This window comes from Carettochelys insculpta, chromosome 6 (assembly GCF_033958435.1).
Source record: "Carettochelys insculpta isolate YL-2023 chromosome 6, ASM3395843v1, whole genome shotgun sequence".
NCBI classification, from domain to species: domain Eukaryota; kingdom Metazoa; phylum Chordata; order Testudines; family Carettochelyidae; genus Carettochelys; species Carettochelys insculpta.
In genome coordinates this window covers 19,333,249-19,359,355 of record NC_134142.1, presented here as the reverse complement: position 1 = coordinate 19,359,355, position 26,107 = coordinate 19,333,249, and the positions used below count along the sequence as shown (strand labels likewise).

Here is a 26,107-nt window from a genome sequence, read left to right as displayed (position 1 = left end):
TGGCACCCTGCGTTTTCTACCACTCCTGGAGCCAGGTTTATCGGTCCCTCCTCCCACCACTGTCCTTGGATCTTTCCCCGCCCCGGAGGGGCCTAGGTCTCCCCTCTCCCTGATGCTGCGGGCCCCCTGCCGGTTGCCGCAGGGCGGGGAACGGCTGCCCTGGGCTGCAGCTGCGGAGGGAGCCCCGGTGTGCCTGGGCGGTGCCTGGGCCCGGCACTCCCTGCACACCCAGCTCCGGAGCTTGCTGGCGCTGGGCTGGCAGGACCCGCCCGGCCGGGGCGGGCCACGGCTCCTTCCACGTGGGCCGCTGAGCAGCAGTGGGAGCCGAGCGGCAGCGGCAGAGCGCCTGGGAGCGGCTGGGCTGCGGCTGCCAATCCGGAGCTTCCCCGCGCCCGCCAGCGGGTCCCGGCACACCCGCCAGCAGCAAACTGGGGAGCAGAGCCAACCCGGCGCGGGGAGAGCTGGGTAAGACCCTCCTCTCGTTGCATTGCCCCGGGGGGCTGCTGCGGGGAGGGCGGAGCGGGGGAGTGAGCGGCGCCGGTGACTTGATTTTTCCCGGGCTCCGGGCTGCAGAGTCATTGCTCGGCAGGGCTCGGGGCCGACCGGGGCTCGCTGGCTGCAGTCCCCGGCCGGGCTCTCGCTGGAGTCAGGCATCCCGCTGCAGTCCGGGCTTTTCCCTGGGCAGGAATGGTGAAGGATCTGATTGGGGCCGACTCCGCTATGCGAAGAATTTCAGGGAGGGGGGAAACAAGCCAGCTGCGCTGGCACAGCCGCTTTATTTCACCGCAGTGGGCCGGAAAAAACAAATCAGGGGCTCGTCCGAGGCCTTAATCCCACCCACCCATTGGGCTGCTTTTCAGCAGCCATGGTGTAAGAAAACCCAGCGGTTTTAGACTCGGGGTTGTGCCCCAGGACTGGTTTGGTAGGTATAGCAGATGCTGACTCCTCTACTTAGTGTGCTTTACTTTGCTGGGGTCCTGTGGATTGCAGGTTAAGGGGTTAACTTCTGCCCCTTATAAATGCCTTAAGTAGCTGTTCAGGGCCCTAGTGTAACTGCATGATTTAAAATATGATGCCAATTTACTTAGATGAGGGGCTGAAGGGGCTTACATTGCCTGCTCCACTGTCTCTGAAAGCTGTGATCCTGGAGTTAGGGTGAGGCTCGTTTGTGATGAACGTGGGGAAGTTTCTACTTCTGCTGGCTGTGCTGGATCTGTAGACATAACATATCAGCTGCCTGCTTGTGAAGTTGCTTTTGAAGGAAAGTTTTGTGTCTGGCATTTTTAGCCGGGCTTTCCCTTTTTCTACACCACCCCACCCCACCCATCCCTGCATGCATGCATGGGCGCACACACACACACACACACACACACAGGCTTCCATATCCCGGAGAGCCTGTGGCACCTTATAGACTAACAGATATTTTGGAGCATAAGCATATCTGTTAGTCTATAAGGTGCCACAGGACTTTTGTTGTTTTTGAAGATACAGACTCACTCGGCTACCTCTCTAATACTTGTTCCCAGAGAGGGTGTTCACTGACATGCTAGCAATGTTGTGAAGGGTACCCTCATCTGCTCATCAGCAACCTAAGATGAGTTTCCGGAGCCAAGGGGAAAATCAAGGAGGTTTCTGAACATCCTCACCATAGTCTCAGGCAGGAGAAACTTTGCCAAATTCTGCTTGAGGTTTTAACTCCCAGCATTTTATGATACGCTTGGCTCTCGCCACAAGTACCTTGGACTCAGCCCAGATAAATGCCGAGTGACCTGACCTGGCAACTCTTCCAAGTGGGGAAGCCCCAGTTGGAGGAGCACATCAAACAAAAGATTGTATAGCCTGCACAGGACTCTGAATTCTATTTGTCTACTCCAATATGAAAATCTGAGGAAGTAGGTATGACCTACGAATGCTCTTTACCTAATAAATAAATTTGTTCATCTTTAAGGTGCTACAGCACTGGTCGTTTTTTGTAGGGACAGATGGATGGCCAAATTAAGTCCTGATGTGAAGGAACTGAATTAAAGTGAGTGGAGTTACACTAAGAATGTGTTTGACCTACTGCATTTTCCTGGATTTTGACTCCTATTTCTCAGTAGAAATAGAAGAGTGAGACACACCCCCTATTTGATCCTTGTCTTGATTTTCCAGTATACAGAGGGCATTGCTATCATAAGACCTAGAAATATGTTGTGCAGAAATTTATCCAGATAACTGAAAACTTGTTTCTGTCTTGTAATAAATTAATATTTCTATTAGACTGTCATCAAAGGATCTCATTTTACAAACATTAATTTTAAAGTCTTCTATACACAGTGGTCATGTGAGAATAGGTGAAGGATTTCTCCTACCGCTGTATAATGATGCCACCTCTCCTGTAGAAGATATGAGCTGGTTAACTGCACAATGGATCAGATCAGGAATAAAAACCTGTGTCCAGTCACAGATAGATAGCTGTGTTAGTCTGTATCTTCACAAAACAATAAAATCAGTCTTGTAGCACTTTAAAGACTAACAAAGTAATTTATTCGGTAATGAGCTTCCTGGAATTTTCCAGATCTGCAGAAGTGGGTCTGTCCCACGAAAGCTCATCACTTAAATTATTTTGTTCGTCTTTAAAGTGCTACAGGACTGCTTGTTTATTTTGTTAACCTGGGTCCATTTAAAGTTGGCCTGATGTGTAAGGAGGCAGAACGTAAGTTATCTGAACTGCTGTTCAACTGTCATGGTTAACACCTCTGTTCTTATAAAGAGTGTTTATATAATAGGGATTTATCAGTAATGATTCAGAACAAGCTGCCACCCGCTGACCCCACTGGGGCTCTGGGACTATGCTGGGGGTAGGGAGAATCTCAGAGGCCCATCTCCAGCCTGAGCCCAAATGTCTACACTACAGTTTTATAACCCAAATCCTCCCTCCCCACAGCCCACCTGCGCTATCATGGGGGCCAGTTACAGGTGGTTTATTGCAGTGTTGACATACCACAAAGCCCTAGGAATTATACATCTGTATACATATATAGTCTTGTGACTTTTTACCTGATTGTACAATCTAGCTGTAGTCTGACAATGTGATTTAACCCTGTTTTGACTTTGGCGTGGGGCACATCACTTAATTCTTATAAGGTTATCATGTGTTTACCAAGTCTTTTTCATATGTTATCAGTGTATTTTCCAAGTCTTTTTCATACCACACTTTATTATGAGTCTCTACTTCCCAGTAGAACTAGAACTCAGGTGTATTTACCTGTTCGATGGGATCAGATACTTAACAACAGATTATTAAAGGGGTGCTTATAAGAGCTGTGTTGCCAGCATTGACTCTGTCTTATAAAACAGACAAATGAACACTGAAAGCCCAAAGTACAACGTGGATTTTGCAAACATTTATTTTTTAAGATACTTGGGAGGCCCTCGGACATCACAGTGTAAAGGGCCATCCAAATATTTACATAGATGATTAGGTCAAGTCAATTAGGGTTGAGATTTAGCCAAGCACCCTTGATTCTAGTTCATTTAGCTGGCACTGTTTCTGTTAGTTCTGCTGTAGATTTGGGCGCGGGCTCTGATGCAGATGTTCTAGTTGTTCCAGTTTCAGAGCTGTGCTGGAAGAATACGACTGAAGGAACAATTTAAAAAATCTTGTAAAAGAGGGCGGAATAGTTCTGTGACTTAGCCAGACTGGTTGTGGGGGAGGGCAGCAGACAATTGCCCAGGGCTTTGGAGATTTTAAAGGGCCTGGGACCTCTGGCTGCACGGTGGGGCTAAGACATTTTCTGCCCACCCTTGCTGAGCACCGCTCCTGTGGGAGGGGAGTGTCTGTGTGCTTTTCCATGCCCCTGAGCACAGCTTCCATTGGGTGGGAACTACAGCCAGTGAGAGTTGCGGGGGCAGTGCCTGTGGGCGGTGATGTGTGAAGTTCCCCCACCTCCAGGAGCTACTAGGAGAGGGCAGTGCCAGTCACTTACAGGAGATGCCTGAGGTAAGTGATGACCCCTGAATTCCCCTTGCATCCTGCACCCCTTTCCCTGGCCTATAGCCTGCACCCCACACCCAAACTCCCTCCCAGAATCTGGCACCCAGCCCCTCCCACCCCCAAACTCCCTCCCAAAGCCTGACCCCCCCAGCCCCGCTACACCCAGAGCCCAACCCCCAGCCCCTCCCACCCTCAAACTCCCTCCCAGAGCCTGACCCCCCAGCCCAGCTACACCCAGAGCCCAACCCCCAGCCCCTCCCACCCCCAAACTCCCTCCCAGAGCCCGACCCCCCAGCCCAGCTACACCCAGAGCCCAACCCCCAGCCCCTCCCACCCCCAAACTCCCTCCCAGAGCCTGACCCCCCAGCCCCGCTACACCCAGAGCCCAACCCCCAGCCCCTCCCACCCTCAAACTCCCTCCCAGAGCCTGACCCCCCAGCCCAGCTACACCCAGAGCCCAACCCCCAGCCCCTCCCACCCCCAAACTCCCTCCCAGAGCCCGACCCCCCAGCCCAGCTACACCCAGAGCCCAACCCCCAGCCCCTCCCACCCTCAAACTCCCTCCCAAAGCCTGACCCCCCAGCCCCGCTACACGCAGAGCCCGACCCCCAGCCCCTCCCACCCCCAAACTCCCTCCCAAAGCCTGACCCCCCAGCCCCGCTACACCCAGAGCCCGACCCCCAGCCCCTCCCACCCCCAAACTCCCTCCCAGAGCCTGACCCCCCAGCCCAGCTACACCCAGAGCCCAACCCCCAGCCCCTCCCACCCCCAAACTCCCTCCCAGAGCCCGACCCCCCAGCCCAGCTACACCCAGAGCCCAACCCCCAGCCCCTCCCACCCTCAAACTCCCTCCCAAAGCCTGACCCCCCAGCCCCGCTACACGCAGAGCCCGACCCCCAGCCCCTCCCACCCCCAAACTCCCTCCCAAAGCCTGACCCCCCAGCCCCGCTACACCCAGAGCCCGACCCCCAGCCCCTCCCACCCCCAAACTCCCTCCCAAAGCCTGACCCCCCAGCTCCGCTACACCCAGAGCCCGACTCCCAGCCCCTCCCACCCCCAAACTCCCTCCCAAAGCCTGACCTCCCAGCCCCGCTACACCCAGAGCCTGACCCCCCAGCCCCTCCCACCCCAAACTCCCTCCCAAAGCCTGACCTCCCAGCCCCGCTACACCCAGAGTCTGACCCCCCAGCCCCTCCCACCCCCAAACTCCCTCCCAAAGCCTGACCTCCCAGCCCCGCTACACCCAGAGCCTGACCCTCCAGCCCCTCCCACCCCAAACTCCCTCCCAAAGCCTGACCTCCCAGCCCCGCTACACCCAGAGCCTGACCCCCCAGCCCCTCCCACCCCCAAACTCCCTCCCAAAGCCTGACCCCCCAGCCCCGCTACACCCAGAGCCCAAGCCCCAGCCCCTCCCACCCCCAAACTCCCTCCCACAGCCCAACCGCCAGCCCCTCCCACCCCCAAACTCCCTCCCGACCTCTCACTTCCACCCACACGCAACCTCTCTTTGAGAGCCCCAACCCCAGCCCAGAGCCCTCATCCAAACTCCTGCTCAGAGCCTGGCACCCCAGCCCCTCACAAACCTCAGAACCTGCACCCCACACTCACACCTCAACTCCCTGCCCAGCCTGGTGAAAGGGGAGAGCAAGTAACAGCAGGAGGGTGAATAGAGTGAGGAAGGGGTGAGACAGGGTTATGGCCTTGGGGAAGGAGCGGGGCAGGGAGTGGGCCAAGGGTCTTTGGGTTTGTGCAATTAGACAGTGGCAGCGCTACTGGGTGAGCACATGGGAGTGCTGGCTGTGCTGGAAGAGTGCGCTGAGTACCCCATCCAACAGCTCACTGTGCCCCAGCCAGCGCAGGCGCAGCACCACCCAAATGTCAGGTGGACCAAGTCCAGGTGGGCGTGGCTTGAGCAGGCGTGGGGGCCCCATTGACTGTTCTGTCCTGGGGCCTGGAATTGCTCTCGGTGGGCCTGGGCTTAGCCATGCAACTAAACTTTCTAATCAGAATCTGAGCAGTTTTCCCTGGGAAAGCAACTGCAGAGCAGCAGGCAGATTTCATAATTCCTTCCAGATGTCGACTGCTTGGAGCGGTAGCCAATTTTATGGGACTCAGTGTAAAAATAAGTGCAAAGGGAGTGTAGCGTTCATCCTCTGCTGAGTCATCGCGTATGCGTATGCTTGAGCTATTGCTGCCGAAAGGAACTGGTTGTGGAATGCGGCAGATGAATATTGTTTGTGATTTGTTAGCATAATCTCTTATCCCCATGGAAAGTTTAAAGACAGAGGGATCTTTGTTGCTTGGCCTGACAATAATTTTTCCATTTGACATAACGATCAGTATTGTTCCTAAGTGTAGCGCTTTCCAACAGCTTGGCACTTTACTTGACATTTCACAATGGTTCAAAATTGTTAGCCAGAAATAAATGGAGGCATGGGGTTTCATGACGTACTTAAAATGATTTTAAGAAAGATGTGAGTGAATGAAGGTCCTGGCAAAAAAAGTCAGTGGCATTATTCTGGGCAGAAATTAGACTCAAGTGAAAATAGCCTGGCTCCACTAAAATCTATTGGATCTTGTCATTGGCTTGAGTTGGATCAGGATTTCATGCAAAATGTTAAAGCCACCTGAAAAGTGAGAGTTGCCTTCAAAAGACATGCTAGACTAAGCATAATCAAGATTAACAACAAGCAGCTATAGATCTGTCAGATTTTGGTGTTGGAAAGGTCTCAATTATGGGTTCAGTCACTCTGGTTAAAGTAATGACCGGTATCACTAGATGGTTAAGCGTCATTGCCCAAATTAATCCAGGGGTGGGGAATTTTTTTTTTCTCTCAGGGGCCATTGACCCACAGAAAGTCAGTTGCAGGGTTTCCATATTTGAACTTTCAAAAGAGAAGACAACCCTGAGAGAGAGTGTATCTGTATCAGCGCCTACCAACTCACATTGTATTAATGTGTTATAGTATATCTAGTACATTTAATACAACGTGAGCTGGTAGATGCTGATACAGATGCCCCTGAGAGGGAGTGTGGCCTCTTCTCTGAAAGTTCAAATATGGTAGCCCTAGATTCAGTTGGGGAAGCCACACACAAGCAAAGCAAAGCAAAGCAAAGCAAAGAAACTTCACTCAGCTCACATGTATTCAGGGCTGCATTAACTCTTCTGGGTGCCTGGGTCTATTAGCTTTCATGGGGGCCTTTGGCTCTGAGTTGGGGCCAAAACTGAGGAGTTCAGCTGGAGGCAGCTGTGGGTTGAGGCAGGAGGATGGGTGCAGAAGGGAGTAAAGGTGGGTGCAAGCTCTGTGGTGGGGCTAGGGATGAGATGTTTGGGGTATAGGAAGGGCCCCAGACAAGAAATGAGGGGTTTGGGGTGCAGGAGGGGGCTCAGGACAGGAGGTTTAGTGGTTGCAGCCCCTAAAGACTCTTTCTTAATTCAATTTTGCCAGTAGTGGCAATGGGCTTGGGGCACCAGCTGGTGCCCATACTCTAGCCCCATGCCAGCATGATGACTTGCAATGGGCTGGATCAGATTAAGCAGGGAGACAGATCCAGCCTGCATTCTGGAAGTCCCCTCCCTGCCCCCACCTTAGTATGTGAGTATACTTTTAGTCTTAGAAGACAGGCTTATGGTAGTGGTTTTAGTTTTTGGGTTATGCACAAGGTTCTGTATAAAGGGAGCTGTGTGAGGAAATGGAGAATTTGTTCTCTACCTTGATATCCTATTGGAGTCATAGGCGTGGGCAACACTTAAACATTGCAAAGAGGTAGCTATGTAAGTCTGTTTTAGCAAAAACAAGGAGGAGTCCTGCATCATTTTAAAAACTAACATTTATTCACGTATAAGCTTTCATGGGCTGCAGGCAAGTAAGGTACTTAGAGGTACGAAAAATTAATACCTCTGAGTGCTGTCGTTAGGCTAACCAACTCCCTAATGAAAACACAGTTAGGCGTGTGGAAGAATTCTTCTGTGAACGGAGCTACTTCCTCTCAGGGAGGTGAGTTCCAGCATTGACTGAATAGCCCCTTCTATTGCCATAGGAAGAGTCTCCAATATGGTGCTATAGAGATATATAGCTGCAGCATTGTAGCTGTGTGGCTGTAGCACCCATGGAGTTTAAGGCCAGAAAGAACCACCAAACCACCTACTCTGGCCTGCACATCACAGTCCTCTTAATGCCCACCCAGTGCTGAACCCAATAACCTGGATTAAACTCAAATCAGTTCTCAAGGCAGAATTAGTCTCAGAGACCTGGGCATTGGTGTTGGGATGAGATTCCTAAAAGCAAGGAGTATAAGAAGGGAGAGTCTGATATAAGTGTAGATAAAGCAGTTATAGTTACATTTGGAAGATATCCACCTGTAACATCACTGATTTTCTCCTCCCTTGGGAACCCAACCCGAAAGGCCCTAAACATCTGCTTCTGCTTGGCAGAAGGGCAACACTGTTATCAGAGCAGGAGATGGAGGGTCAGCAGAAGGGGCATCAATGACTATCTCAAAACATCTGAACGCCATTAGGGTTTGTTCATTTAGTGTCTCTGGCTTGTAAAGCTCAGCCATGTTTTAGAGCCCAAGGATAGGTGGTAGGAGTGGAGAACTGGGCAGAATGCAGTTTCAGGCCATACTCTGGAATGCAGGATGCTCAATATACTGAGCAAGACTGTCCCTGGCCCTTGTGGTGGTCATGATGGGTAAGAAGGGGTGGAACGTGGACATCAACTTCCCTTCTTCTTTGTGGAACCAGGGACATTGCAGTTCCTGTGGCCAGAAGGACACAGGAACTGGTCTCTTCTAATTCTCCTTGGGTCACATGCCATTTCCATGGGTCCAGGGAGGAAATGGGGCCATCATATCATCCTCTTTGTCCTAGCCTTCCCCGCATACTAGCAGAACACGTGTTCACCAAGAAAAGCCTCTGCCTGCTGGAAGCACATTGCTTCCCTGAGCTTCTGTGTCTGCATGCAGCCATGTGTCTCTGCACCATTTCTAACAAAAGGTTGGGCATAGATGCCCCAGACTTCACAGCTGTCCAGTAAACTGAATGAAGATGACGTCATTTTTAACTTAGTAGAGCCAGGTCTGTTTGTCTTCATAGAGCTGGCAAGTAACTGTATTACGTTCCATTCCCTGGAAATTCAACTAAATTAGTGTTAACAAGGCAGTGCTCTCTGGGCTTCTTCTTCCACAGTGGTTTTATCCGTTTGCAAGCTGTCTCCTGCATACTTTTTGGACGGCATTCTCTTCTGTTAAGCCTTGCACATCCATCCTCCAAAAGGAAAGCGCTGCATTTTCTATATGAAGAAATTTGCATCACCTGATTTTAGGGAATCCAGAGGGCAACATAGTCTTATCTAATAAAAGGTAGTTTAGTTAAATAGATTGTATTCTGTAGTTTAACACCTGAGGCCTAATTTGCCATTGCATTTGTGTGGTCGTGTGAAAGAGTGTATAGCAGCAGCAAAAATAGTAACAGAGAGATAGCCGTGTTAGTCTGTATTCTATCAAAACAAAAAAGCAGTCCAGTAGCACTTTAAAGACTAACAAAATAAATTATGAGGTTATGCGCTTTCGTGGGATAGACTCACTTCTTCAGACCATAGCCATACCAGAACAGATGCAATATTTAAGGCATAGAGAACCACAAATAGTTATCAAGGTTGACAAATCAGAAAAATTGTAATCAAGGAGGGCATATCCGAAGAGAAGAGGGGCGGTCAGAGTGGGGGAAGTCAAGAGTCAGATAAAACAAAGTATGTAAAAGAGCCCTTATAATGGGCTAGCTAATTGGCATCCCAGTTCAAACCATGTGTTAATGTGTCAAATCTGAATATTAAAGAGAGGTCTCTGCACTTTCTCTTTGTAGGTGATCCTTAAAGTTCCTTTTCAGTAAAACACAGACTTTCAGGTCATTAACAGAATGAGGGTGGGAGGAGACAGGGGAAGGGGTGGAGTAGGAGTAGAGGGGTTGCCCTAGGCTCACACAACCCTCTAGGGACTTACCTGTGGACCTTGGTACAGTTTTGGGCCGCAGCATTATTTCTTGTGTAAAAAACACAACCAGCACCTAGACTATAATCACTTGGAGGTGGAGACCATCTCTCTGTTATATTACATTGGCAGAGTCGCCTGCTATTTGTGGAAGTCTTACGGAGTTAGCTACCACCCCAAACAAATCTGCCTTTTACAGTCTAGGTGCTGATTGTGTTTTTTACACGAGAAATAATGCTGTGGCCCAAAACTGTAGCATGGTCCACAGGTAAGTCCCTAGAGGGTTGTGAGGCCTGGGACAACCCCTCCACTCCTACTCCACCGCTTCCCCTGTCTCCTCCCACCCTCATTGTACCCCTTCCCTGAACCCCCCTCACATGAGAGAAGCAAGACAGGGATTATTGGGGGGTGGGCCTGGCATGGGGTGGCAGCAGGGCTCAAGCCCATTCCACATTCAGGAAGTGGAGTGATGCAGCAGCCTGCTCCATTCCACTGTCCCTCTCCCAGCTCTCGGGGTCCCTGAGACATCCCCAAATCACCCTATTGAGGGGACGGCTCTGGAGGTCCATTCTATTGTTCATAAACTATGGTTGCTACGTAAATAAAATATCCAGAGAGCCCATGTGCCTTTTGAGCCAGATTGTGGAGCTTTTGCTCACATTATTCAGGATGTCTATGAGCAGTATTTCCAGCAGACTATTCATGTGTGTAATTTCTCACAATTGCAAATGCTCCACAGTCCTCAACTTTGTGTAGTCTTCGATCAAACATGGCCGATAGTTGACAAAAAATAATCACTCCATCAATTAGGTTAATTATTTCTGCTGTTAAAAACTTGGGAAATCATCAGTTCAAGTTCCAACCATATCTAGAATATAAACAGATTGGGAATAGGTTGTTGAGAGAGAAGAAATAAATTGCAATATTTATGCAGGATATTAGTGATTTACGCTAAGGTATTATGAAGCAAACTCTCAGTTGCCTTGTTCACATGAGCTGATGCACTGCTGGGCATGGAATCAAACCTTCCCCTTGGCTGAACTGCAGGAACAAATACATGTAATATTATAGACTAGAAATAGCTAAATCATTTCTCTCCATTTTAATTAGTGAAAAGTGGCTTTTAGCTCATTTCATTTTCAGTTTCTGTAAGTAACAAGGTTAAATTACTCAATTTCTCTTTATTACATTGATTTACCAAGGGCCAAAACCTGATCTTACTGGAGACAACAGGAGTTAGCTCTCAGCATTTGCTTATACAAGAATAGATTGGACTCCAAACTGCAAATGTCCAATAGTGACAGAGAGATAGCCGTGTTAGTCTGTAGTCTATCAAAACAAAAAAGCAGTCCAGTAGCACTTTAAAGACTAACAAAATAATTTATTAGGCGATGAACTTTCATGGGACAGATTCACTTCTTCAGATCAAAAGTGGGTCTGTCCCATGAAAGCTCATCACCAAATAAATTATTTTATTAGTCTTTAAAGTGCTACTTGACTGCTTTTTTGTTTTGCAAATGTCCAGAGGAAGATGAAACTCTGTAGAATGGCACTCTCTGGTCTGGCAACATCTGTGGTCTGGAATTATTTTAGTTAGCTGGATGTCCACTTATCATGGGCGTGACCAAGTTTCCCATGATCCCATGAAGCTTATTTAAAGCCACCAGGCTTGCCTCACCATGTTCTGTGCTATTATTTGGTTCTAAATGTCTTCTAAGAGCCCAGTAGGCAGTGGAAGTGTTGATAATGCTGCTGAACAAGGTTGACGTCCAGTGGTTTGGCAAATTCTCTGGATCGGCACCCATAAGGTTCTGAGGCTGCGAGAATAGAAAGGTTCAACCTAGTTTTAGCTGTTTGGTGTTTATCCATCTCTGAAGCTCACTTTCTGCTTCAGAAAGACTAGAGACAAATTCTGCTCTTCTCAGATGTTATTCCTATCTGGATATTGGGTGTTACTGGATTTAGCCTACAGGAACTGAATGCTAAATGTGGCCCACAATGTCCATAAGGATATGTTTACACTGCAGTTAAATTCCCACAACTGTTGAGTGCCAGCTGACTCAGGCTTGCGAGGGTCAGGCTGCAGGGCATTTTAATTGTGATGCAGTCCTTTGGGCTCTGGGTATCCCCCACCTTACAGGGTCCTAGATCCTGGGCTCCAGTGACTAAACAGCCCCAAGGGCCAGCTGGGGGAGTCTAATTGAATGCTGGGAGTGAGAGGAGCTCTATCAAATTTTGTTTATTCATTTAAAGATATTGGACAAATACTACTAAACAAAACATATTATATGTAACTTTAAACAATACTTAATGCAAAGACAAGTTGCTACTAGAATGAACATAAACTTACTAATCAACCAGTTAGCTTGTAATTCATTCTATCTGTCCTTTCAGTTAAAGGACACTGGGCTAGATTTAAAAAGAAAAGGTTTGAAAAACACAATTCTAGCCCCCTCATCCCACTCCCCCCTTCCCCCCAAAAACAAACAAACAAAACAAAACAAAAACAGCTGTCTGAACTACTTCTGGAGCAGATAAATAGAAAGGTTAAAATTGGCCAGGATGTTTTAGAATTACAGAACTGCAACCTAAATACGTTTTTTTAATTTGCTTTCAAACTTTTCTATTTGGCTCTAGTGACAGTAATTGGATTAATGTAAAAGCATTTCTGAAGGGGATTAGTTTCTAAAGCACATTAGGCCCCTTTTCTGTTTTATGTGAGAAAGGATTTTAAACAGCTCAGATACTTAACTTTTAAAATTAGTGACTGAGCATGCTCAGTAGCTGTGCCTCACAATGTTCTTCTGGAAACAAAGCTTCCAATAAAGTGCATTAAAAAGGCACCACCACAGACTGTAAGGTGGAGGAGGTAATAAATTTTTATTGGACCAACTTCTGCTGGTGAAAGAAATAAGTTTTTGAGCTACACAGATCTCTTTTTCAGCTCAAAACTTTGTCACTTTCACCAACAGAAGTCGACCCACTAACAGATATATTATCTCAGCCACCTTGTCTCTAATATCCTGGGACCAACATGGCTACAAAACTGCTGCAGTCAATATAGTTTGTGGAAGAGAGAATGATTCTAGTTACTTCAAAGAGTGGGTGTGTTATGGAAATCCCTGCTAAATTTAGTCATGTTTGTATTGGATGTGTGTTTACAGAGGGTGTGTGTAATTAGGCCCTTTACTGTGGAAGATAATTGACAGACCTGGTTCAAGATGTAGTCCACACATATTCAAATTGTGAACAGCTAGTTGGTTCACCTCTTTCCTTGCTCCATTCATTTCTGAACGTTGTGACAGGGTCAGGCCGAAGGGCTAGCTTACCAGAGGAGAGAGGCAGCTCTAAAAAGCAGCAATGGCCCTGGCTAATCAAGCGTTGTGACAGGCAGAGTGGGAATAGCAGGGAATACATGGCTAGGAATCAGTTAGGGTCAGCTGATTCCACTTGAGGAGGAGGCCTTCCCCCAGTAGGGAGAAGGCAGGGAGAGAGAGAGGAAGAGAGGTGAGAAGATTAGAGCAGACAAGGAAAGGGTTAGAGAATAGCGAAGGAGAACACCATCAATATAAGAGGCAGCAAGGGAGATGAGGAGAGCCCAAAGGAAATGTTTGGGCTCCCTGCCCCTGGTAATCTCAGGGGTCAGCTGTAGGCTGAGAAGGACTAGGTTAAAGCTCAGCAAAAACAATGTTCTCTTAGTGGCTGCTTGCTGTGTGCTCCATAAGATCTGTGAAAACAAGGGGAAAGATTTATTATGTATTGGAGGGTTGAAGCAGATCACCTAGCCAATAATTATGAGCTGCAAGACACCGGGGCAATAACGAGAGCACGTTCAGAACACTGTAAATCAGAAAGACTTTGAAAATCAGTTTAATGAATGACCAGACACTGATGTGATAATTGTATATGATGTTCTTAAAAAGTAGACCCTGCAGTAGGTGTACTGACCTGTAGACCACCCGTCTTCATACACAGTTGACGCAAACAGTAAAGACTCTGTTGTTCTGATATCACATATTTTTATTTAAGAAACCCAGGGAACAGAGACAGAAAAGGAGTTCATGGCCTGAGCTCTGACAGAGGGAGGAGGATGGAAGGTGGAAGCGCAGGTGCTTATTACAGTCTCCCTGTGTGGCAGTCAAAGGTGTGGGAATGTCAACTATCTGTCCCAGGAGACATGTCTGGTAGTTGAGTGAAAGGCTGCCTGTGACTCCCCCTCCCCCTTGCATTCACGGAGAGGAAGCTGTGGAACTTGGGGAGGAGTGCAGGTGGTTCCACACTGGATGCAGGAGGACTCTGTGTTCCAGATGTTTTTTCTGCACCTCTACCAAGTGCTTCATTAGCTCCCCCATGGGCCTCAACATCTCATCCTGCGTTTTGCACTTGTGTTCCTTACGTGCTCTTCTCTCCTCTATTTTGGTGTATATGATCTGTAACATCATTGTCCTCCATGCATTCAGTTGTGCCCTGTCACTATGGGTAGATTCCAGTGGCTCATTAAACATCTCATTCCTTGTACATTACTTTCACAGTCTGATCTGAGATAGCCAAAGTGCTGGAGGGTCTTGGGGGAGCGGGTAACAGAGCATCTGCCGCAGCTGCTCGGGGGAGAAAGAACAAGGACAGACTTTTGAGAAGATAACATTGTAAAACACAGACAATTAACTCTTGAACAATGAATGAAGTAATGTTCTGCGCAAGTAGCATGTTATATGTAAGTCAAATGTACCATTTAGGCTCCTAACAGGCTGATAGAAGACAGCACGGCACAGGGCAGCTGGACTCTGGTGGCAGGCATGATAAGCAACTGGTTGGGGACCTTGCTCTTTTGCCTCCACTTTGAAAACATGTGGCGAAGTGCTTACAAAGTACAGCCCTCACGGCTATGTTTAGGTCTGCATGTCTGCAAGGGAGGGCTGCATTTGCAAGGGAGGTGGGGACTAGATGGGTTTGGAAGGGGCTCATGTGGCCAGTGCATGGTGGCCATGCCCCTGTGCCTGCAGACTGCGATTCTCCCCTCTTGTGACCTGCAAGAGTGAGGGACCTGTTCTTCAGGATAATCTCTTTTAGCCGTTGGCAAGCAGGGCAGCAAACCTGGGGTCATGGTTTGTTGGGGATGATCAAATAGAGCTGGATTGCCTCAGAGCTATCAATTGCAAAGGGATTATCCTATTTCATCTAGATTGTTGTGTGTTATCAGCCTTCACTGAATCAGAGAGCAGGATAGGGAAGGGATGCTGATGGATTGTGTCCAGAAACCTGGACCATGTGCTGTAATGGTTTGTGCTGCGACCATGCCAGATCGCTTACTGCTGGCTTGGTGTGGCAAGGAAAGTTGTCCTACTGTGGAGGATGAAATAAAGCAGGCTTCCCCAGAAGCCCTGTGAGAAGGATTAAAGAGTACCTGTCTGTCGAGATGTGCAGGGAGGATTTCTGCTCCATCTCCAGATGGAACAAATTTTCCAGGGAGCCCCAGGTGTGTGGGCAGAGTAGCCCCCGCTGTACCCCTCAGGGAAGATCAAACCAGATAAAACCCCTTTACATTTACCCACTCACTGTAGCGTGATTACAAATGTCAACTCATCAGAACTGCCCTCCTGCCATCAGGATCTGGCAGCAATATGGCCTCGGGGGGGATTGGTTCCAAAGTTAAAAAAGATCCTGGCAGTCAGGATATCAGCTCCTCTGCTTGTCTGCTGAGCATTCTCTTCCTCCTCCTCTACAATTTCCTCCTAATTGCTGCTTGTGGCTGCCGGAACAGTCACTTGGGAGATACCCATCAATAGCTTTGGGACAGTGGTTCAGTCGCCCCGAGAATCCCATGCAGCCGCTCTTAGCAATGGCATGTGTAAAGGTCTGACCCAGACCAATCATTTGCCTCATTTGTTTTCTCCTTAATTTTCCTGTGGCACTGCTGAATGTCCATGCTTTCTCCTTTTTCCACCATGCCCTCTGCAATTTTGGTGTCTATCAGCATTTATTTCTTCAATTTCTTTGGAGTTCTGCCTGCACAGATTCCTGTCCCACACAGCAATTAGACCCAGGATCTCCTGCATGCTCCATGTGGGATTTGTTTGTGACCCTGGGCATTCATGGTCAGGTGCGCTGCTGGGCTTGCCAGGCTGGCCAAACAGGACGTGAAATTCATACTTTCCCAGGGCTTTTCTTGTGTACCTGGAAATGCAGCAGAGTTGAAAGCACTTGTCAGAGCAATCATATTGGGGTACTGTAGGACATCTCTTGGAATCCCATCTGCATCTGCACTATCCCCAAATCAACCATGCATGGTCAAATTTAGTGCTACTTCTCTTGCCAAAGTGTACGGAAATCAACGTTGGATGCCCTGAAGATCAGCAGAAGGAGCTTGGCAGCGTGGGCTGTTTCTTTATCAGCTTGATCTAACATGGCTAACATCGACCTAAACATGTAGGGTAGACGAGGCCTCAGTCTTGTCCTGGCTTACCCCTTAATAGCCACAATGACTACATTCCTGAGCCACAGCTCTCTGGTGCCAGTCTGTTCTGCTGTTTAACAGCAGGTCATGCTTCTGCCTAGATCACCCAAACAGAACACTGTTATTGCATTGCTGAGCGATTGGGCATATGCCAGCTGGATATGTGCTGTGCATCTGCTTTCTAAAATTCTTAACACTTGACCTACGAGAGCCATGGGAACCCTTTGGATGGTGCCAATTAGTTATGTAAATCTACAATGGAAAGAAGACACTGCTAGAATTCAGAATAGTCCAATTTTTAGAGGCAAAATTGGCTTGTTTATATTTAATTCATTTATCTCATGTCATGTGTCCATTGTATAACCCAATGACACAGTAAATTATGGAGACAGCATGAAGATACCATAGTGAAGGATGCACTAGGCTTTTTGCTTAAAGCAAGATTAAAATCTTTTCATTTTACACAGCAGTGCTGCAATTCAATTATGAAAGTTTACTGTAATTACTGCTCAGAAAGCAAGTACATTTTCTGCAAAATGATATATATAGTTAACTTTTTCTGAGACAACAATTAGAAATGAGTCCCTCTTGAAATTTAAGCCTGATAGTCTCACATTCTTGGCTAAACAATATCAAGCTCAAAAACCTCACAGACACACAGATCCATCCTCATCATCACACTGGGAGTGGGAGAGAGAGGTCTATCACAGGGAAATTCTCCTAACAAAACGTTTGAATGGCGTGCAGTCAGGCCTGGTCTACACCTAGAACTTAGATGGACCTCTTTATGTAGCATTGGGTTGTGAAAAGTTCATGCCTGAGTACCCCTGTAGCCCCTGGAGTAGGTGAAAGGATTCTCATGTCATCCCAGCTACTGGCCTTTGTAGAAGTGATTTAACTACATCCTTGTTTCCCAAACTTAAAACATTTGCACACCTGTTTTGGGACTTCAACCTCATTGACGTGCCCCCTCTCCCAGCACCATCCCAGTGTTGATGTCCTGATTTTCAGTAATTTATTCTCTGTTGCATAGCCCTTGAAATCCTTTCATGTGCCACCAGTGGTACATATACCACACTTTGGGAAACACTGAACTACATCAATAGAAAATCTCTTTTCCATCTGTGTAGAAATGGCCACACTACCATTCTGTAGACTGACTATGGGCGAACTGAAGGCACTAGGGGGTGATCTACACTACAAGCTGTACCAGAGCTGCAGCTAGGCTGCTGTAGCTAGGTCTGTCACTCAGGTGGTGCAGGGCCTGGGACAACACCTCCTGCCCCAGGGCCTGCCTCTTCCCACCCATGCCCACACTCCATCCCTTTCCCCAAGCTGAGCCCCCTCCCTGCCCCACTCTATCCCTTCCCCTAAGCAATGAGGCCGAGGGGACTAGGGGTCCCCACGTCTGCGCTCACTGGATACAAGAAGCAGAGTGACCTGGCTGTAGCGCACCCCACTCCCCCAGCTCCCAATGTGGCTTCACCTTCTGGCACCAGTGAGTATGAGTGGTAGTTCTACCCCTTCGCCCAAACTCCTTGCCCGGAGCGGCACAGCTGGGAGCTGGAGAGTGGGCTGGGGTTGGGTCACTCTGTTTCCCTCTCATCGCTGGTGAGAAGGGCGGGTCTGACCTCTGCAGCAGGCACACCCCCCACCCCACCCCCACTAGTCCACTTGGCTGCTCTCGGCCCTATAGAGACCCCCCCCGCCCAAAGCATGGCGCCAGGGGTGGTTGCCCAGCACTGTCCAATGGACAGGATGGCTCTGGCTGTAATGGTACAGTGTACAAGGGTTTTTCTATCCCTGTAATTAAATCCACCCACTGGAGAGATGGTAATTTGGACGATGGAAGAATTCCTCCATCAACTTAGTGGTGTCTACAATGGAAGTTAGGTTGGCCTGACTGGGTTACAGAGAGCGCTGCTGCCAGCCCAGCTGCCTCATTCTCAGGGCCAGGGAAGGGACAGAGTTCTGTACATGAAGGGGAGCTGGTAAACCCAGGCAGCAGCAATTTGCCGCTGAGCTGTGGTTTTCTGCAGCCCAGCAACATGCCATAGAACTTATCAGGAGGAACAGAGGCAACCGGTATGGAGATTCTAGGGGGGCACTGGCCACATGCCCCTGTCTCACCCATTGGCTGCCCATATCCCTCCCACCTCTGCTCCGCCCCCGCCTGCGGCTTCTGACACGTGTGGGGCAGTATCCCCCTCCTCCTGTGGATCAACACAGCCTAGGAGTAGCACACTCTGGTAAGCTCATGCTGCTCTCAGGCTGTGCCCCCCGAGGGAGGCCCTCGCTCTCTTCACAAGCGGCACAACACTGACCGTGAGTGCAGGAGCTGAGCGATGCCAGTGGTGCCTGGCCTCCTGTACACTGCCACATGTTGTCTGTGAGGAGGAGTGGGGACCTTTTGTGAGAAACGATCATCTTGATGAGGTCATGGCTTCAGGGATCAGTGGATTGTGGCACACTACTGCCCATCATTCTGACCGGTATTGTCCAGCTCTTGCCTTGTACATGGTCATCTGTCTGTCCTCTCCTCTCTTGTATTTGGCTTGGAAGCCCTCTGGGCCAAAACGATCTCTTTGTTGTGTTTATGCACCTCTTAACACAGTGAGGTCCCAGTCCATGACTAGTGACCCTAGCCACTAAATACAACAATGACACTTACTACTACTAATGTTGTGGGGGCAAGGAGAGCAGAAGTTCAGGTGCCTATTATGACGCAAGGCCTGTCAGTTGAATTTGACCTGGATTTTAATGTCTCAACTGGTGATGTCTTTGACGGATGTTATTAGTGTTTATTTGACTTGCAGACTCAAACCCTGCCCGTAGATCCTCAGCACTGCTGCTAACCACCGTCTCTGGAGACCAAAAGGGGCCATAGTATTTGACATGCACTAGTGCCTCAGCAACCCAGTGAAGAATCATGGCCCCACTGTGCTAGATGCTATGCAAACACCAACAAACATTGCCTGTCCCAAAGAGCATGATAACCAAGTATAAAATGGGAGACAATAGGTGGATACAAGAGACAGGGGTGTAGCAATGAGATGATGATCAGTGCAATAAGCAGTGGTCACAGCATGTAGGCATCATAGCAAAGACAAGTTTTAGGAGGAGATTTATCAGAGGTTAATTTTTGGGTTTTACTTTTAAGCCTCGTCTACACTAGAAAGGGGTTGTCAGTATCAATAAACTAGAGAAATACGATGTTGATGGGGCTACTGTAAGGTGGGTCCATAACTGGTTGGTTAACTGTTCTCAGCGAAGTGTTATCAATGGTTCACAGTCATGCTGGAAGGCCGTAACAAGTGGGGTTCCCCATGGATCAGTTCTGCTCAATATCTTCATCAACTATTTAGGTAATGGCATAGAGAGTACACTTGTAAAATTTGCGGATGATACCAAGCTGAGAGGGGTTAGAAGTGCTTTGGTGAATAGGACGATAATTCAAAATGATCTGGACAAACTGGAAATGCTAATAGGATGAAGTTCAGTAAGGGCAAATGCAAAGTACTCCACTTAGGAAAGACCATTCAGTTTCACACATACAGAATGGGAAGTGTGACTATCTAGGAAGAAGTACAGCGGAAGGAGATTGAGGAGTCATAGTGGACCACAAGCTAGATATGAGTGAACAGCATGACACTCTTGCAAAAAAAAAAAAAAAAAAAAGCAAACATCATTTTGGGGGCATTAAAATAAGTGTAGTAAGCAAGAGATGAGAAGTCATTCTTCTACTCTACTCTGCGCTGATCAGGCCTCAACTGGAGTACTGTGTCCAGTTCTGGGCACCACACTTCAGGAAAGATCTAGAAAACGTGACCTAGGAGATAAGACTGAAAGAATGGGCTTTGTTTAGTTTGGAAAAGAGAAGACTGAGAGGGGACATAATAACTTTCAAGTACCAAAAAGAGTGTTAAAAGGAGGAGAGAGAAACAGTCTCCTTAACCTCTGATGATAAGACAAGAAGCAACGGACTTAAATTGCAACATGGGAGGTTTAAATTGGCTAGAAAAAACTTCCCAATTGTCAGAGTAGTTAAGCACTGGCATAAATTTCCTGGGGAGGTTGTTGAATCTCTATCATTGGAGATAGTTCAGAGTTGGTTAGACAAACATCTCTCAGGGGTGATCTGAGGATGCTTGATCCTTCCATAAGTGCAGGGGACTGGACTTGATGACCCTTTCCAGTTCTAGTATTCTGTGATTCTATAGCTTTACAACCCCCACAGTGAGCACCTTATAGTTGCAGGAGAGTTCACTGAACAAAAGGACTTTTTTACAAATATAACTTCATCTGTAGTCAGGCTTTTTCTCCCACACCTGTATCATTTGAGGTATGATTTGTCTAATCTCCTAACTGAGGCAGCTGTGCAGCAAATCTTAGAAGTGTCAGTTGGGACTTGGTGACTGCGCTGAAGAAGTTCAGTTGAGTGACCTTAGCTAGTCTAAACTAACAAAACAAAGCAGCAGCAATGTAGCACTTTAAATACTAACAAAATGATTTATTCAGTAATGAGCTTTCATGGGACAGACCCACTTCTGAATTGATCTGAAGAAGTGGGTCTGTCCCACAAAAGCTCATCACCGAATAAATCATTTTGTTAGTCTTTAAAGTGCTACATTTCTGCTGCTTTGTTTTTTTGGAGTACAGACTAACACCGGTACCTCTCTGTTACTAGTCTAAACTAACTAAGGACATGTCTCCACTACAGTGGCACAACACCAGAGCTGAGCTGTTCACTGTAACACTTTAGTGTAGGCGCTTCCTACATTGAAGTTGTGTCTACACTACAAAAATAACTTTGAAGTTACATCAAAGTTGAGCATCTACACACACCCTACTTCGAAGTTAAACTTCAAAGTAAGGCACTACTCCATTCCCGAGAATGGAGTAAGGACTTCGAAGTTGGGCTCCCTACTTCAACGTTAACTTCGAAGTAAGGGAAAATGTCTGTATACTCTCTGCTGGCTACTTCAAAGTAGTGCCTAACTTCCAAGTCAACTTTGAAGTTAGTTCCTGTTGTAGACACACCCTGACAGAAGTAGTTTTTCTGCCACTGTAATTAATCCCTCTCTCTGAGAGCATGTCTACCCTCAGCCAGGTCAGTGGGTAGCAATCCATTCAGCAAGGGTCAATTTATCATGTCTAGTGTAGACACAATAAATCTACCAGTGATTGCTGTCCTGTTGACTCTGGCACTCCACCAGAACAAGAAGCACAAGGGAAGTCAACAAGAGAGCGTCTACTGTGGACACAGCATCGTGAAGACACCTTGGTAACTATAACTAAGTACTCTATTTCAGCTACATTACATATGTTGCTGAAGTTGTGTAGCTTTGATCAATCTTGCCCTGTAGCCTGAACCAGGCCTGAGAAATACTACCTAGGCTGACAACAGAATTCCTCCATCAACCTAGCCGTGTCTACATCAGAGGTTAGGTCGACCTATGGGGCACAGGGATAATAGGTCAAACTTTTTAAGTGTAGACCAGTGTGGAAATTCCTCTGTTTTAAACAGGCAATACTCAAGACTAGTAAAAAAGGTATTGGGGTGTAAGCTCTGACAGTGAGACGAGTTTGCTGCTCTTCTATCACAGATTACAATCATGTTTAAAATGGGGGTTGCTTGAAGCTGCCATCATCAGGCTTGGTGACTCATCACACAAGACAGAGGCCTAGTGTGCACTATGCCCTCCCACCCGCAATCGTTGATCTGGGATACCCAACTTTGGCTACACAAATATCATAGCAAAAGTCAGTGTACTCAGACCTACTTACTTCAGTATCTTCCCTGTGGTAAGGTTGGTGGCTGATGTTCTTCCATTGACTCCGCCCACTCCTGTCCTAGTGGAGCACCAGAGTCAACAGGAGAGTACTTGGAGGTCACTTTACTGCATCTAAGCATACATGATCAATCAACTGTTGGTAGATTGATCGCTGCAGCATCGATCCACCTTGTAGTGCAGACAAGCCCAGAGTGAACAACAAGAAGTCCCGCGGCACCCTATAGACTAACAGGTATTTTGGAGCATAAGCTCTCATGGGCAAAGACCTGCTTCCTCAGATGCCCAGAGTGGACTCTCTATGCCATTACCTCACAGCTATGTGCAGCCATATGGACAGCATTGGAGACACCCAGAAGGAACATGTCTGACTGAACTACAGGCTTGGGGCAGGTTTTTTGACCTCTGTTTTTTGTCCTTGCCCCATCCCCGCCACATCTCTTCATTGGTATTGTGTTCTCACTGCAGGGGGAGAGGAATTGAAGTCATCCAGTGGCAGTTTGTCAGCAGCCATGAAGCTTTTGGTCTAATTTGTTCCCCCGCTTGCATGAATACAAGAGGTTTTGGCAGGATCACACCAATTCAGGATTAAAATGAGGCCTCCTGACAACTGTGAATATCCCCTTTAATCTCTTTTTGCAAAAGTGAGGGATAGAATTTGCAACATCCATATTCCTTTCAGGCTAGTTTTTTGTCAACATAATCTAGTGTGAAAATAATTCTGCTTCAAGAATCAGCTCAGGAGCTGACATTGTCAGGATTTGTGGATTACACCTCTGGAATGAGCCTAACATAAAATGAAAATGCATTTACTAATGGGAAATCCATCAGGGATTAACATTTCTCTTCTGTTATATAAATAAATCCTCCAACGTGTTTTCTGCCACAGGATGGAATGCTTTGCAAAGTCATTTCCCTGAACAATGAATTCTAAGAGCAAAACTGCCCTGCTTTAGAAAGTGCCTGGGCCAAATTCAGCTCTGCTTAAAATAGGCTTGAGTTTAGCCTGAAGAGGCAGCTCCTCGACAAGTGTATATTGGCTCATTGCTATTGAGGCCTGAAGTCAGTTTACAGCAGCTGAGGATCGGATCTTTCATGAATTGTTAGACAGATGTTTGCAGAATGAGAGCAGCAGAATTGATACTGTGCTCCAAGTATCAGAGAGGGAGCCATGTTAGTCTGTATCCTCAAGAACAAGAAGTCCGTGTCACCTTATAGACGAACAGATGCTTTGGAGCATAAGCTTTCGTGGGCAAAGACCTGCTTCATCGGACGCATGAGTGGGGGGTGGGGTTTCAGAGGAGTCCTTGCCCACAAAAGCTTACACTCCAAAGTATCTCTTAGTCTATACTATGGTCCAGTTTCTGACTTTTCATTCAGCAGTGAGTGGGGTGTAGGGGGAGGGGCATGCTAACTACACCATAGCCCTAGAATAACTGGAGGCCTCTGCTTAAATGATCAGTAGTGAAAGAGGCCCTGCAGTGAAATGAATGGGTGCGTTCCACACCTTTATGATGTGTTGTTCCAGACAATTTCCAACTACATGGGTTGGGGGAGGGTTTCATTTCCAGCCAAAAGGGGTAAAAATCTTTTTCTTTTAAAATTAGACATTCATTTCTGCAGAAGCTGATTGGACGACAAAAGAGAGGCTGGTATAAACATGAGGTGCATGCCAGCTCAAGCTATCTCCCCTGCATGCAGAAGTAAACTAGAATTCCCATGCTTGTGCACCAGGCTCCAGTATGCTCATTGTTGATTAAATCCTAGATTATTATTTACGTGCTGCTTCTAGCTGCAGACTCCAGAACCGGCATCACACTCAGCCATCATCCTGATAATAGTCTGTACATAAACAGTGCCATTCATCCAATTAGCTCAAAGCACTCTAAGGCAGGAGTGCCAGGTTAGCAGACATTTTCATGGTGCCCAGAATGCTCAGAGCCTGATCCCCTCCCCAGCTCAAATTCCCTCCCCCTCCTGCCTAAGCCTCTGGGATGGAGTTGGGATGCAGGAGAGGTGAGGGGTGCAGGGAGGGTGCAGGAGAGGTGAGGGACAAGCTCTGGGAGGGAGTTTGGGTGCAGGAGGGGCCAGAGATGCAGGCTCTGGGAGGGAGTGGAGGGATCCAGGGGGTGCAGGGACAGTGTGCCATGTTGACCTGGGACACTGCACTCTGGCAGCAGCCTCTGCGGAGTGGGGGATGGTATTTCCATTAGCAGCAGCCCACTTACCAGCTTGTGTCCCCCCTGCCCTTGCCTGTTGCCCAAGTGATTTAAAACAGCCCAGGGGCCCTGCCACCACCGCTGACAGCACAGTGAGGCAGGAGTGGGCTTCTGGCCGCTTGCTCTGCGTTGGCCAGAATGTTCCTGCAGCTCCAGGTAGGGGGATGTCTCCGTGTGCTGCTCCCAGGACTCCGCAGTAGGAACCACATGTGGAGTCACATGCCACACCTCTGTCCAGGGGCCACAGGGACGTGCCAGCAGCTGTGCAGAGCTAGCAGCAGGAAGCTGCTCTGCCCCTGCTACACTGCCAGGGGTGGTGGTGGGGTTCCCCCCGGGCCATTTTAAGTCTTGCGGGAGCAGCTGGGGGGCGGGGGCAGTACATGGGAGCGGTAGGCAGGGCCAGGGGAGAGACCCAGCCCCAAGCTTTGCTGGAACAGGGCCCTCAGGCCAGGCATATTTCTCTTGTGCTGGGTACCATAGGCCCATAGAACTTGCCACCCATGCTGTGAGGTAGAGGTGTGCATACCTTTTACATCGGGCCCCACTTTTCGTCCCCACAATTAGCAGGACCCCGCGAGCTGTCTAATGTCATCCAAACCAATGGAAATTTCAGTTATGTTCATATGAAAGAAATCCCTTTCAGCACGTGAGAGAGAATAAGTTTGCAGAATATAAAAACGTTATTAATCGATATACAAACCTGAATACACAGATGTAAAAACGGTAGCATCTTTCAGCATTTGTAATGAGATGAGTGAGCCAGAGACCCAGCAGCCAATAGTGGTGCACCCCCCGTTAGGAAATTTCACACCCCACCAAGGAAGTCCCGCCCCCTACTTTGCATGCTCCTACTCAAAGGCTACAGCTATATGACTGCAGGGATCAATGCCATGAGTCTTATCCTGCAGCAGTTGATTTAGTGGGTCTAGTGAAGGCCTACCAAATCAACTGCAGCTCACGCTCCCATCAAACCCACCCACCTTCATTCCCTCTCATTTTTACATTCCTGGGAGAATAAGTTTTGTTATGCGTACCAAGACGTGGCTGTGCACCACCAGTAGAAACACACTCTGCCCACTGTGGGTGCTCTGCTAATCAGCTGGGTGGTCCCTGACTCTCTCCAGGGCAGCTACCCAAGTGTTCCACTTACAGGGAGCAATAAGGGAGACGTTATTCATGTAGCTGGAATTGCATAGCTTAGTTGACTTTCTGCGGTAGTGTAGAGACATAGGCTAAAGCCTGATCTGTCCATAAAGTCTGAGACATCCCAAAACCCCTGAGAGATGTAGTTCAGCCGACCTAAGCCCCATTGACCGAGGTGCTACCTCTGAAGGGGTGGATTTACAACAGTGACAGAAAAGCCCTTTCTGCCCCTATAGCAAGTGGCTTCTCCAGAGCAGTGTTTTTGCAACCCCAAGGCTGTGCTTCTTGCAGTGTAGAGAAGGACACCACCCCCGGATGGCAGGTATTGTTCTTCAAACAGGGGTGTGGTTGAAGGGAATTTAAAGCATTCAGATGTGGAGCAGAGAGCAAACCAGACCGCTTCCTGTAGCTTCCCTGAAGGCACTTGCTGTCTGTCATCAGAAGCGTTATGAAAGTGTTTACAAAATCATAGACACCAACATCCCGGCAAGCTCTTTGATTGAGCCTTTATTAGCAATATGTGGCTTGGCCC

At 48.0% G+C, this 26,107-nt stretch overlaps 1 protein-coding gene across 3 annotated transcripts in view; it reads left to right on the top strand.

Moving 5' to 3' along the window:
• The first annotated feature begins 238 nt into the window (after positions 1–238).
• LOC142014211 (inverted formin-2-like) overlaps positions 239–26,107 on the top strand; it is a 76,094-nt gene continuing 50,225 nt past the window's right edge. For 2 of the 3 annotated variants that reach the window (XM_074996402.1, XM_074996401.1), the window contains exon 1: positions 256–465. The gene's annotated coding sequence lies outside the window, so the exon portion shown is untranslated. Of the gene's footprint in view, positions 466–26,107 lie in introns of all 3 variants that reach the window. The other variant, XM_074996403.1, reaches the window with a different exon arrangement.